Source organism: Sus scrofa, chromosome 14, assembly GCF_054392235.1.
Source record: "Sus scrofa isolate SSC_HxYL_T2T_F1_AM1 chromosome 14, Sscrofa_HxYL_maternal_Yorkshire_Landrace_v2.0, whole genome shotgun sequence".
In the NCBI taxonomy this organism is placed as follows: Eukaryota; Metazoa; Chordata; class Mammalia; order Artiodactyla; family Suidae; genus Sus; species Sus scrofa.
Genome location: NC_139396.1, coordinates 128,013,834 through 128,029,464, shown reverse-complemented (window position 1 = coordinate 128,029,464; position 15,631 = coordinate 128,013,834). Strand labels below are relative to the sequence as shown.

General features: G+C 39.3%; 1 pseudogene; it reads right to left on the bottom strand.

Annotated features, from left to right (window-relative positions):
- Positions 1 to 1,959: 1,959 nt before the first annotated feature.
- On the bottom strand, positions 1,960 to 2,058 carry LOC146396989 (U6 spliceosomal RNA; annotated as a pseudogene).
- Between the last annotated feature and the right edge of the window lie 13,573 nt (positions 2,059 to 15,631).

Here is a 15,631-nt window from a genome sequence, read left to right as displayed (position 1 = left end):
TACAGCTCCAGTTTGACCCCTAGCCTGGGAACTTCCATGTGCCACAGGTGTGGCCCTAAAAAGTAAAGAGGAAGAAAAAAAGAAAAAAGAAAAAAGAAACCAACCCTGCCAACATCTTGCTTTCAGACTTCTGGTCTCTTGAATTATGAGAATAAATTTCTATTTCTTTAAGCCACCAAATCTGTGGTAATTTGTTACCATAGCCTTAGGAGGCTAAAGTACCAAGGTAGTCACTAAGGTCTATCTGTTTTTACCCTCCTAAATATATTTTTAAAATTATATAATACAGGAGTTCCCGTCATCAGTTAATGAACTTGACTAGTATCTATGAGGACACAGGTTCCATCCCTGGGTTAAGGATCGCTCAGTGGGTTAAGGATCCAGCATTGCTGTGAGCTGTGGTGTAGGTTTGCAGATGTGGCTCACATCCCTGCGTTGCTGCAGCTGTGGCATAGGCCGGCAGCTATAGCTCCAGGTCCAGTTGTTCTCCTTAATGTCCCAGGTCTGGGAAACTCCATATGCTGTGGGTGCAGCCCTAAAACGACAAAAGACAAAAAAGAATTATATAATACAGTATTATAGATTATAGTTCACCATGTTTTATATTGGATCCTCTGAAATTAGATAATTGAGTGATCCTTATAACTTTTCAGCTATAAGATAAAGTCTAAGGGTCTAACAGAAATATCCTCTAAATGTACTCACCTCACACCATATCTACCCCCTACAAGATCTCTTTCCTGGGTGACAGAATTAACCTCCAACTGGTCTCTCCACATTCACTTAGGACCACATTCAAACAATTCTCCAGGCTGCAGCCAAAGTACGTTTTTATAAACAAATCTGATCATGTCACTGCCCTGTTTTTTTTAGTCACCTTTGTATTAACTTTTCAACCTTTTAAAAGAAACACTTTTTCCTCAATTTTCATTTCTCTATCGTCTTCATTTTTCCCCCCCTACATTTTAGCTATTTCTTCTGAGTACTCTTTGGGAGGGTTCTTCTACAATCCAATTTTTTTTTTTTTTGTCTTTTTGTCTTTTCAGGGCCACACCTGTGGCATATGGAAGTTCTCAAGGTAGGGGTCAAATTGGAGCTGCAGCTGCTGGCCTCCACCACAGCCACAGCAATGCCAGATCTGAGCCATATCTACAACCTACACTGCAGCTTGCAGCAACGCCTGATCCTTAATCCACTGAGCAAGGCCAGGGACCAAGCTGGTGTCCTCATGAATACTAGCCAGATTTCTTTTGACTGATCCACGACAGGAACTCCCCATAATCCAAATTTAAGTGGCTTCCTAGTCTCTTTAAGGACAGAGTCAAGTTTTTTTTTTTTTTTTCCATGACCTACAAAGCTCTTCATGGTCTATCTACCTGACCAGCCTCTTCTCTGACTTCTCTCCTCAACTCCCTGAACTTCACATTGGTCTTCTTTTTGTCATAGTTACTACAAAGCTCCTACCGCAAACTTCTGTATTTAGGTTGTTCTCCTTAATGTCCCATGTCTTCATTATACTGATTTTTATCTACCCCTCCCATTTCATCTCACATTTCTTTTGTCCTCATTCTTCAGGTTTCAGACACATCAGCCTTTTCCCTGTTTCTGTGTCTTTTTTTTTTTTTTTTTTTTTTTTTTTTGCCTCACCCACAGCATGTGGATGTACCCAGGGAATCAAACCTGCACCACAGAAGCAACTCCAGCTGCCTCAGTGACAACATGAGGTACTTAACCCGCTGTGCCACAAGGGAACTCCCCCTTTCCCTGTTTCTGAAATTATGTACTCAGCCTCTTCTCCCTATGGGTCTTCCCTATGTTGGTCCTTCTGCCTAGAGGGTCCTTCCGCATCTTGTTAACCTGGTTAACCCCTTCTCTTTCAGGAATTTTTTTAATTAAAAATTTTTAATTAAAGTCTATTAATTTATAGTGCAAATCTCTGCTGTATAGTAAAGTGACTCTAAAAATATGGGATGTTTCACGAACTTTTGTGTCATCCTTGCCACACTAATCTTCTCTGTATTATTCAACTTTAGTGTAAGTGCTTGCTGAAGTGAGCACTCAGGTCTTGGTTCTTTTGTTTTCGTTTTTTATCTCTTAGGGTCGTACCTACAGCATATTTAAGTTCCCAGGCTAGGGGTCAAACTAGAGCTGCAGCTGCTGGCCTACACCACAGCCACAGCAACATCTGAGCCACATCTGTGATTTATGCCACAGCTTGCAGCAACACCAAAACCCCAATCCACTGAGTGAGGCCAAGGATTGAACCCACATCCTCATGCATACTAGCTGGGTTCTTAGCTCATTAAGCCACATTGGGAACTTGTGGACTCAGGACTTGGTTTTAATATCATCTCCTCAGAGAAGCTTTCTCTGATCTCCCCTCCAATTCCTTAGACTCCACTTATATGCTTTCAGAGCACCCTTTTTCTTTGTAGTGAGAATCACAGCTGTTATTTTATATATATATATAAATATATATTATATATATATTTATATATATATATAAATCTGGAGGGGGCATTTGCAGGCGCGCGCGCGTGCGCGCGCGCGCACACACACACACACTGCAAGCTCTATGAGGGGAGGAAGTATGACTGTTTTCTTCACCATCCTAGCAACAGTATCAACCACAGTGTCAAGCACATAGTAGCAATAAACATTTATTAAGCGAATACATGAATAAATGGGAGAATAAAAATACTATCAAAATATGTGTGTAGTCCCCAGGAAATCTCCAATCCAACAGATTAAGCATAGCTCTAATCCTTAAAACTAAAATCCAAAAAGGGCCTAATATTGCTTCCCACTTACACTCTTTTTTTTTTTTTTGTCTTTTTAGGGCCACACTCATAGCATATGGAGGTTCCCAGGCGAGGGGTCTAATTGGAGCTGTAGCTGCTGGCCTAGGCCACAGTCACAGCAATGAAGGATCCGAGCCACGTCTGTGACCTACACCACAGCTCACGGCAACACCAGACCCTTAACCCACTGAACGAGGCCAGGGATTGAACCCGCAACCTCTTGGTTCCTAGTTGGATTCGTTAACCACTGAGCCATGACAGGAGCTCCCCCACTTACACTCTTAAACACATGCAATTACTGTCCATGGATGAAAGTTTAACCCCGTTTTGTACAAGTATGCATTAGTGAAGCCTAAAATAACCATAGGTCATCCTCACTAAATACTGATCTGAAAGTAAAGACTTTGATGATGAACTGATTACACAAAAATGTGGGCAATACGTCCATTTGAAAATTGATTGACAAGATATAGAATAAATTTAGTATCAAAATCCAAAAAGAAAAAAAATTCCTGTAAAACAATCTGCGTGACTATTGGACTTGGATTGCTAGTGAAATCAGCCTCAACTTCCATGAATGATTTAAATTCCATGCATGCCTAGTAAAGCCTCAGCTGGTAAGAGAAGGTGACTAGTACTAAGGTTGTGAATTAGAGTTAGATAGCAAGTATTGAGAAGATGTGTATTGCAGATTAACCAGAAGGCTAAGACATGTGGGAAATGAATGACAGTAAGATCACAAAGCAGCTGCTGTTTGGTAAACCACAGCGGGACAACCACAAACCAAGAGACAGATGAGATGCTTTAGAAATGCATACTGATCCTTTGGGGAAGCAAACTGATGCCACATAATGAGAGGCACTGTAATCCTACTCCTGGGAATTTGTCGTTAAGAAAATTATTCAAAAGAATATAATAAAAAATATACAAAGATGCCTGTAACAAAATATTTCATAGTTAAAAATTAGAAATTAAAGTGTCAATAATATGGGAAGTGTAGGAAAAACTAGGTATAACCGAAATATTTTGAAGATAATTAAAAGGATAAAATACAGAGATATGGGAAAATTTTACAAAATAACACTAAAAGGTAGAGATACAAAATTGCATCTCATAATTATGATGATATATACAATTTGCATCTCTAGCTTGGTGAAGGTCAAAGATAGATATGAAAAGAGAATGATGTGCTTTTTTTGATTTTTATACTTTTCTATAATATTTTAAAAATTGATTAAATGGCAATTCTTTAAAAGAATGATCTGAAATTCATTTCCTTTTTTTTTTTTTTTTTTAAAGGGCTTCCCCCATGGCATATAGAGCTTTCCAGGCTAGTGATCAAATCAGAGCTATGGTCACTGGCCTACACCACAGCCACAATACCAGATCCGAGCTGTGTCTGCAACCTACACCACAGCTCATGGCAATGCTGGATCCTTAACCCACTGAGCAAGGCCAGGGATCAACCCTGCATCCTCATGGGTACTAGTCAGATTCATTTCTGTTGATCCATGATGAGAACCCCTGAAATTCATTTCTAAATACACGTCATTGCTAATAAACAAGATTTGCAAGTTTTTTTGTTTTGTTTTGCTTTTTGCTGCAAGAGGGCATTCAGCTACATTTGGGGAAAATCACATGTGTAATCTACATTTGAAAACTGCACAGACCAGCAAAAACAATGACAGGTTCTGCAAATAGTTGTTACTGCTATAATCAAATGAGAGTTTTTAAGTAAATTCTCATGAGGAGGACTAACATTTATTAAGTGTTAGTATTTTCAGAAACATTTGAGGCCAGACCCAAAGTAAGTGAAATATTTCTTTTTTAAAGTGATGTCTTTATTTAATTACAAAAGTATAACAGGAAGCCATTTTGCAATAAAAAGAAAAAAAATTAAAAAAGCCACAACCCTGCTATACCCAGCATTAATCAAAATCAATATTAACTGAATACTCTTTTACAGATATGTTAATTAGCTATCTTGTTTCCTAATCTGTGGATGAAGAAAAGCATTTTAACCAACTCCATTTTTGAACATTTTGATTCCTTCCAATTGTTTATAAGCACTGTTGCAGTCTGATTCATTGTATGTAAATATCCATACACATCTTTGGTTATTCTCTCAGGCAAATATATCAGAAATAGAATAACAGGGAAAATCATATACATTTTATTTCTTATTCAACTTGAAAAGCAAAAGACTTGCATTGCTTTTTACATTCTCTTCCCTTGTCCAATTAAATCTTTCTATCCATTAAATTCCCACCCATAATCCAAAACCTAGATTTAAGTTCTATTTTCCAAGACAATTTCAGTGAGATCTACAATGCTCACTGATCTACCATATCTTGTACTAATTTTTATTGTGAAGTAATTTGAAACTTTAAAAATTTTGCAAAAATAAAAATAAATAAAACATTTGCAAAAACAGCACAAGGTACTTCCATATATTTTTCATTTAGATTCCCAATATTAATATCTAACATAATCATAATTCAATTATCATGATAGTGAAATTAACATTGCTATAATACCATTACTTAACCTATAGACCTTATTTAAAATTTTCATTTTGTTCCACTAATGTGCTTGATTTGGTGCAGGATCAAGCATTCCTTTTAGTTTTGATGTCTCTTTCTACCCCTTCAATGCAGGACAGCTTCGCAGACTTTCTTTGTCTTTTCACGGCATTAGGGCTACTTGTCCAGTTGCACAGGGGCCTGCCTTGCATATTTGGCTTAATGCTGTGTTGCTGTTCTCTTGAAATTCTTTATCATTTTAAAAGAAATTTTGAAAATTTCACGTTTTATTATGAACAAGGTTCTATAATTATGTAGCTGATTCTGAATGACCTCAACACTTTTGAAGAAGATTGGCTAGTTATTTTGTAAGATCCCTCAATTTAGGTTTGGTCTATTTCCTCAAAATTCAATTCAGGATATGTGTATTTGGTAAGAACACCACAGAAGTGATGTGTCCTACTGCATTATAACAGGAGGCACATAATATTAGTTTATCCTAATACTTGTGATATTAACTGTAATAACTTGGTCTAGATGATGCCTGCCAGGTTTCTGCACTGTCAAGTCATTATCTTGTTCTTTGATACACATTTCCAAATTGCTTTGTGTGAAAGTGCCCACCATCCTGAACCCTCACCAAAGATAGATAGCTCTTTTATTTTATTTTATTTTATTTTATTTTTTGCTTTTTAGGGCCGCACCCATGGCATATGGCGATTCCCAGGCTAGGGGTCTAATCGGAGCTACAGCTGCTGGCCTACACCACAGCCACAGCAACGCAGGATCCGAGTCACATCTGCAAACTACACCACAGTTCAGGGCAATGCCAGATTCTTAACCCACCGATCGAGGCCAGGGATCAAAACTGCAACCTCATGGTTCCTAGTTGGATTTGTTTCCACTGCACCACAACAGGAACTCCAGATAGCTCTTTTAAAAAGTCTCAACTTTATATAAGTAAAAGGACTTCTCTTCAATTTAGTTTTCTTTGAAAAGTACTACTAATGAAGATGGACCTCTCTCCCCTACCTCACTCCACTCTCATATTACTTCACCATTTACACTTATTTTTTTGAGACTATGTCAAACATTTCTTTGGCCCAATCTGCTTCTAGTCCACCTTAGTAATTAGATAATCCTAAGAAATATTTTTGAGTAGAAAGGAGATCGTGGAGAAGTGTACAAATTATGGGCTAAAAGATCATCTCACAGTGTTTTAAATGTTTAGGAAGAGACAACAGAAACTTCCTTTAGCAGATGGTTATTATCTTTAGTATACAACTGTGTGCTGTAAATTCCTGAAAGCCTCTGGATCCAGGCTACTAGGGAAGAATATGAACTCTGGTGGCTTGCTCACAATGGATGTGAGAAGAATAAAAGGGACACAGGAGAAAAAAGAATTGAATAGAAGAACCAGGATGCTATGCTGGAGCACAGTAGGGATGAAGTAACCATATAACAGAAAACCTTTGATAGCTGAGCTGTTCTGGGGACCCAGCTGGCATGACATAGTCAAATCAAGTACACACTTAAACCTATGACCCAGCAATTCCACTCCTGTTATATCCTTCAAAGGAATTTTCTCACAGGTCCCTAAGAGGATATGTTAGAGGACACCCTTTAAAGCGTGTGAGTGTTGTTGCTGCTGTTGTGTGATGTGGAAAAGAACTGGAGACCATCCTGAATTGGAATAAATACATAATAATCAAGATGGAGAACTACGTGACAATTAGCAACAGCATGTTAGTTATGCACAGAGCAACTATTAAAAATAGGGTGCCAGCAAAAGCAAAAACTGGAGTTCCCATTGTGGCGCAGCGGAAAAGAATCCCACTAGGAACCATGAGGTTGCAGGTTCGATCCCTGGCCTCACTCAGTGGGTTAAGGATCTGGCATTGCCATGAGCTGTGGTGTAGGTTGCAGACACGGCTCGGATCCTGCCTTGCTTTGGCTGTGGTGTAGGCCAGCGACTACAGCCCCGCTGATTGGACCCCTAGCCTGGGAACCTCCATATGCCACGGATGTGGCCCTAAAAAGCAACAAAACAAAACAAAACAAAACAGGGTGCCAAGTAAAAGAAATAAATGAGGATAATAATACATCATTTACTTAATAATACATATATATAAAACAAATGTACCTTTTCATAAGAACATATTTAAAATCTACATTAAAATGGTTGTGTATGGAAGAGAGGAGAAAGGAGTTGTTAAAAGGGGATAAAACTGAGTAGCCTGACAAATAAAAAAAGTAACAGTTCTGGTGTGATGGATAATGATAATGTATCGAGAACTGAGGATGGTATTAACTCTGCATTCAAGGAAGAAGAAATAAAGGAAGGAAGGAAAAGAAAGAATGGGAAAGAACGAAGAAAGACAAAGCAACAACGTCTCACCAGAAATAATCTCCCTTTGATCACAGGGCTTTGCACATGCTGCTTCCATTTGCTCAAAATTCTAATCACCACAACCACCACCACCACCACCACCACCACCACCTCCACTACCACCACCGCTGCCGCTGCCACCACACACACACACACACACACACACACACACACACACACACACACTCCTCTTTTCTTCATAAGTGAGATCAGTCATCATTTCTTCAGTAAAAGCCTTCTCTGACCTCTTTGATGAGGCCATATTACCCTATTACAATAGGTCTTAACATCACATACTCTTGCTTTTTTTGGCACTAATTACATACAAATATTTTAGAATTAGGAAACTTCACATCCATTTGTGCGGTTCTTTGAGTAATATCTGCTTCTCACTAGTAGACCACAAGCTCAACAAGGGCAGAGATGGTATCCTTTTCTCATTCTCATGCCCTGACACTGGCTGACATAGAGTAAGTGGCCAGTTAATAGTTGTTACATGAGTGAATTAATAAAAGGATAAATGAATGAATTGACAAGAATAAAGATAGGAAAAGAGAATCAAAGTGGAAGAGGTAAGGAACTAACCTCACAGGTCTTGAAATTATTTGCTGGCAGGAAGGAGGGACCCTTTCTTAAGTTTACCACACCTTTTATATGCCAGGTGCTATGCTATATACTCCATCTCACTGACAGGTAGGCATTGTTATCCCCATTTTTTTAAGTAGTAAAAACTAAATCTCCTTGCCCTCAATGTTCATGCTTTTTTCCCGTATACCGTTTAGGATGTGGGAATTGAGAGAAGCCTGAAAAGGTGACTATTCACCAAGCATGCTGCGTATAAGGGAAAGAAAAGAAGAGATGGAGAGAAAAACAAGAGTTTAGCAGAATGCAGGGGGATACTCACTAAACGAAAAAGAGAGATGGCAACCAAAACAGTACTTTTGACCCAAAACCAGAAGTGATCTACAGGAAATCTCACCCTTGGGATGGAGAGTAAGAATAGGCTGAACTATTATTATGTAGTGTAATTCTGAGATTTAAAAATCTAGGAGTTCCTGTTGTGGCTCAGCAGGTTAAGAACCCAACTAGTATCCATGAGGATGCGGGTTTGATCCCGGCCTCACTCAGTGGGTTAAGGATCTGGCATTGCCCCAAGCTGCAGCATAGGTTGCAGATGTGACTCAGATCTGGACTTGCTGTGGCTATGGCACAGGCCTGTGGCCATGGCTCTGATTTAGCTCCTAGCCTGGGAACTTCCATGCAACACAGGTGTAGCCCTAAAAAGACATAAATAAATAAATAAATAAATAAATAAAATCTAGATGCATGGGTCTCACACTCAAGTGTCTTTAGGGACCAAGAAAACTGGTGGGAGTTCCCACTGTGGCTCAGCAGGATAAGGACCCTATGTAGTCTCTGTGAGGATGCAAGTTTGATCCCTGGCCTCATTCAGTTGGTTAAGGATCCAGCATTGCTGCAAGCTATGGCGTAGATCGCAGACACAGCTTGGGTCTGGTGTTGTTGTGGCTGTGGCATAAGCCTCAGATGTAGCTCCGACCCCTAGTCTGGGAACTTCCATATAATGCAGATGTAGCCATAAAAAGGACAAAAAACAAAACAAAACAAAACAAAAAAACAAACCCTGATGGCTATCAGACAAGATGTAGGGGGCCTTGTGGGGGAACTAGAGACTGCATGCTCAGGGTATGCCCTACCTAAAGAAATTAAAGAATCAATGTAAAATATCACACACACACACACACACACACACACACACACACACACACACACACACACCCTTCTAAACAAACAAAACTATTCTCTGGCAGAATTTGGCCCATAAACCTTTAGTTTGTGCCCCTGTGGCTTCTATAAATTCTAGAGAAAAGAGTTAACCATGTCAAAGAAATAAGTAACAGAAGAAGTATAGTAATAAAAATCTACAACAAGCAAATGGGGCTTATAAGTTTATACTTAGGATTCATCTTAACTATCAGTTAAATGTAATTTAACAAATCAGTAAATATTTATTGATTACTTGTAGATAAAAAGTAATGACCTGGGTTTCGGGGGTGACAAGATGAAATTAGTTATTACTTTTGTACTTTGGTTTTTAGTTCTCAGTTCAGGTCTAACCAAGTTTTATGAATGGATGATCACGCAAGTTACAAAATAACTTTTCTTGTCCTCTCAGTAGAAAATCAGTCCCTTAGGCTGTCTGTGATTTAAATCTCACCTTCACATCTATTCAGCTTTAAACCTATCATAGTCATGTAATGTCTTGTATTCTAAAGTTGCCTCTTGTCTATTTCCATAAAAATTCTGATTTCTTTAGTCTTGGGTGATAGGAAAATAACTTATGTTTGAATTCTGGTGCCTACCAAGGTCCCAGTAAAGATGCTCAATAAATGGTCACTGAATCCAACATGATGTTTTTAAAATATGCCCAAATTTCTTCAAAATTCCTCCCTTCAAAAAGGTGAACTCTAATGCCCCTATCATTGAGAGTGGTCTGAATTAAGTGACTCACTTTTAACAAACTGAATAGTGGAAGTGATGACTTCCAAGACTGGATCTTAAAAGACATTAGAGCTTATCCCTTGTTCTCTCTCGGATCATTTGCTCTGGGGGAAGCCAGCTGGTGTGAAGACACCCAAGTAGTCCTATGGAGAGGTTCATGTAGTGAGAAACTGAAGCTCCCTGCCCACATCCAGTAGGGAACTGATGCTCTTGAAAGAGCCACATGAGTGAGCCATCTTAGAAATTAATCCTTGAGTCTCAATAAAGTCTTCAGATGACTGCAGCCTTGACCACATCTAGATTTCAACTCTGAGAACCAGAACCATCCTGCTAAACCATTCCTAAATTCCAGCCCCATAGACTGTGTGAAATAATAAATGTTTATTATTGTTATAAGTTGCTAATTTTCAGGGCAACTTGTTAAGCAGAAATACATAACTCATATGCCTACTGAAACTAGCTCTATATTATGATACACACATACACACATCTTATCTTTAACGCTTAGCTATTTTGGAGCCTCTTTCACTTATTACCTCCTTCCCCTCCTTTATTTCCCATTTTTGTCACCTCCAGAATCCACCAATTCCTTTTTTTTCTGATAAAAAATCTTAGACAGAATATTAAAATATTTGCTCCAGATGGGTCCAAGAAAGAGTCCTTAGAGGCAGATCTTTATCATTTTTCTTGTGTGACAGATGTTAGAGGAGATATTTTGGATCATCCAGACCTCTCATTAATCTACTCATAAATATCCACTTATTTCAGTTACTATCCATTTATTCACCTCAGTAGATTTTAATTATAATCAGCAGCATCAGCTTGGAAAATGAAGGAAAGCAATCAGAAGTGTAAATGCCACCTAAGCAGGCCTTTGGAGTTATGTGAGTAAGCCCATGAGTGGAAGTATTTCCAAACTTGTAACTGAAGGGAGGACTTGACCTTTGGTGAGAGATGGAGTGGAAAATATTAGAATAAATAGGGGCAGCATCATTTGAGGTATGAAAATGATATACAGGATACTTTAGATTTTAGTTTCATTCTATACTCTCTTCTCTGCTCAGAATACGTCTCAGTTAAAATAGAGGCCAAGACAATGTGTCCTTGTTTTACAGAACATTGTTTGACAGAGAGCTCCTAGCAGAGTCTGGTACAGAGAGGAGAGTGTTATTGCTGCCAAAGGGACTACCAGGAACTGTACATGACTTTGTGTGTGGAATCTACTTCCCCTTCCCTAGAGATTTTGGAAAGCAATGACTAAATACAGAGTGGCTCTGAACAGCCAATGAAAGTAAAGAAAGAGGAAATGTCAGGCCTTAGAAGTTAAATTTATCAACAAAAATCTTAAATAGAAAAGAGCGTATATCACAACCCTAGGAAAATCCCTCTTTGTTTCCAGATCTATAACACCCTGATTAGAAAAAGAGCTTAAGCTATTTGATCTCTTTTAGTGAAAACCACTCCCACTGGTGGGACTGGTATCTTGCTACATTCTCCCCACCCCCGCCAGTATAGCACAGATTTGATGACACTATATTACCTAATTGTCAGATTCATGAGCTTTAAAATGGAGCCAATATTTATGTCATAAGATTATTGAGGATGAAAAGAGATAATTTAGATTTAGAGTAAAATAAAAAAGTGCTTAATAAGTGATAATTGTCTTAGGTTGGCACTCCCTGAATTGCACCCTGAGTCAAGGTGTTATGAGTTGAACTGTGTGCCCCTCAAAAAAAGATGTTAAAATTCAGAGTTCCCATTGTGGCTCAGTGGGTTAAGAACCCGACTGTTACCCATGAGGACGTGGATTCTATCCTGGCCTTGCTCAGTGGGTTAAGGATCTGGCATTGCTGCAAGCTATGGCTCAGATCTGGTGTTGCTATGGCATAGGTTGGCAGGTGCAGCTCTGATTCGACTCCTAGCATGGGAACTTCCATATGCCACACGAGTAAAATGGAAAAAAAAAAAAAAGATGTTAAAATACTAACCTCCAATACCTATGAATGTAACCTTATTTGGAAATAGGGTCTTTGCAGATGTAATCAAGCTGACATAAGGTCATCAGAGTGGGTCCTTAATCCAATATAATGAGTATTCTTACATGAGGGAAAAACAGTCACATAAAGACAAAGAGACATTAGGGAGAATGCTATCTAAAGATGGAAGCAGAGATAGGAGTGATATATTTACAAACTGTAGAATGCCATGGATTGTCAGCCATCACCTGAAACCAAGAGACACGCATGGAATAGACTTCTTCTGAGAGAGCCCTAAAAAGGAAACAACTGCACCAATGCATTTATTTCCAACTTCTAGCCTCCAGAATTGTGAGCGAATAAATTTCTGTTTTAAGCCACACAATTTGTGGTACTTCATTACAGCAGCCCCAGGAAACCAATACACAAGGATTTGAGGGTACAGGGTTTATCCTGAAGGAAAGACCTGGAACCACCAATGGTAGTAGAGTGGGATGACGGGTACATTACTCTGCAAGTGGGGCTCAATCTGTCTGCAGACTCCTGGAGACAATGTAGAAGATGCCTCAGGGTCATCCTGCTTCTGAGGAGTGAGGACATTGGTGTACTTATTAACATTGGTATGCTAGGGTTCCATGGCTGCTATAATAAATCACCGCAAATTTGGTAGCTGAAAATAACAGACACCTACTCTCTCACAGGTCTAGAGGCCAGAAGTCCAAAATCAAAATCCGTGGAATCATTAGTCAGCAGGGCCACCCTCCCACCAGAGGCTCTAGGGGAGAATCTGTTCCCTGCCTCCACCCCCTTCTGACGGCTGCTGGCACTCCTTGACTTGTGGCTACATCACTACACCTTGTGTCTGTGGCCACAGTGCCTCCTTCTCCTCTGTCTTTGTGAAATATCTCTTTCTTATAAGAATAGAAAGCAATCAGAAGGAAATCAGTGCTTTCATTTACACCCCACCTGGACAGTCCAGTATAATCCTTCCATCTCAAGATCCTTAACTTAATCACACCTTTGGCTTCATAATGTAAAACTCACCAGTTTCAGGGCCTGATATCTTTGGAGGACAATTCAGCCTACCACAGTTGGTATATGTATTTATCCTTCTGCTTCCTTTTGCCATTGGTTTAAGGCTGCTCTCAGGAATGAAAATTCCTTGGCACTTCTGGCCTGCTCTGCAGGGGTTGAGAAAAACTCCTCAGGTAAAAACTTGCAAAGGACTTTTTTCCAGCATGTATGGAATGGGAAATGCTGAAAGAATGTCAATGGGCCAACAACAACATCTGCTATGTTATTATTTTATATTTTGTTATTATGTAGGTTTTTGGTTAACAACTTTAAATTGAATAATCATTAGTTATTTTAGCCTAGTTTCCTGATGACCCACAATACAAATTATTTGCACTATCTATGTGACCTTGCTTAGAAAATGCTACCCCGCCTATCTGAACTCTGTCCTTCCTATTGAGATCTACTTAAATGTACACTGCTCTGTCCTTTTCTCCAAAGCTGCTTTCATTTATCTTTTCTAGCAACTATGCAGTCTCTAATTAATCTCTATTTGGTCATGCACATTATCTTTCTCAACTATATTTTAGCACTGTCCCAGGTGGAGGCCATGACATATATACTTCTAAACTTTTTTTTTTGAAGCCACACCTGGGGCATATGGAGGTTCCCAGGCTAGGGGTCCAATCAGAGCTATAGCCTCTGGTCTATGCCACAACCACAGCAATGTGGGATCTGAGCCACATCTACACCACAGCTCATGGCAATGCCAGATTCTGGACCCACTGAGTGAGGCCAGGGATCGAACCCACATCATCATGGATACTAGTCAGATTTGTTTCCACTGAGCCACAATGGGAACTCCTACTTCTAAATTCTTGATGTTGGGATTTTGGAGACTTACATTTATAATTTGTTACCACTTAGTAATTTTTCACAAGGAAAATACTAAGCATATACTTCAAACCTAGAATGTGCTTTTATGTGCTCTTAGTTTCTTCAAGGTCCTTTGTAACATAAATTATCTTGTGGCACAGGAACATCTGGAGCCTTATTGTACTATGCCTACCTAATGACAGTTTTCAAACCAGTTTGTCTTTAGAAAACAAGAAGAATTGGGATATGATGAATAGTCTAAAAAGCCCTGGCTAGTTTCCAAATATCTCTGGAACATCAAGATTCTAGCTGTGGGTAAATGAATGAAATAGAGAATGTTGGAAGAAGTACAAGCGAAAAACATAGTCTAATTTTGAACATGGTGACTTGAAGTTCCATAGTTATCTCCTGGAGATATCCTGGAGGTAGGTGGTTACACAACTGAAGCTTGAGGGAAAGGTATGGACCAGACAAAAGATTTGGGAATTTCTCTGCATTAGGTAGATGGATGATATCACCCCAGGAGAGCAAGTAGAACAAGAAGAAAAGTAGAAAAGTCTGCCAAGAGTAGAACCCTAAGAGTCACCTACCCTGAAGAGGCAGAAGGAATGGAAGAAGGAGAACCTGGGGAAAAGGCTGTTAAGGGAGCCAAGGGAGTCGAAATTCTAATGAGAGCAGAAAGAAATGCAGCAGAGATCTAGTGAGGTTAAAAAAGAAAGAAATGATGTAATTTAGGGCACACTTAAAGATGAAAAAAATCCACAACTTGGAGGTTCTTGGCAATCTTAAGGAGAGCAGTTTCAGTGGAATTCTATGCGCAGAGTGTTAAAAGGGCTCACAGCAATCTCTGTGGGTACAGTCCCTGTTTGGGGTAGCCCAGTGACCCCCTCAGCCCAAGTGTCTGGGAAAGCTTGGAAGATTGAAGAGGATCTAGAGACCAAACTGAGTTTAGCAGTAATTTGAGTGAATGGAAAATGACACAAAGCTGGGAACAACATAACTGAGAAACCACAAGATTATATTACTAGGACTCATGTAAACTTCATTTGTTAAGTCTGCATTTAAATAATAGACTGCTCAAAATTGAGATGGGAGAGACTGAGTTTGGCAACAGTTGCTTCAAAATGATCCAAAGATTTTAGTTGATTAAAAACTTAAAATGGGCCAAGAGTATGACTTAATTCTTAAAAAAGCTAACACAGGCTCGGGCTGTGATAACAGTTACAAGGAAGTGGAGACATCAGAAGAAAAATAGGTTTTTTTGGAAGTAAAGACAAGCAGGGAAAGAGGAAAATACAACAGCAATTAAAAGGAGATGGGGTATTGAAAAAAAAAGTTAAGGATGGAAGAGCTTTGAATATGTTTACCAGCCAAAAGGAAAGATCCGTCAGGGAGGGACAGAATACAGGAGAGAATGGATGATTAGTGATACAGGAGTCTGATGGAGCTGGAAGAAGTTGGTTTTGAACTGAAATGGGGATGCCTCAGCAGTGATGAGATTGGAAGGAAGGCCGACGGGATGGGAGTGACTAC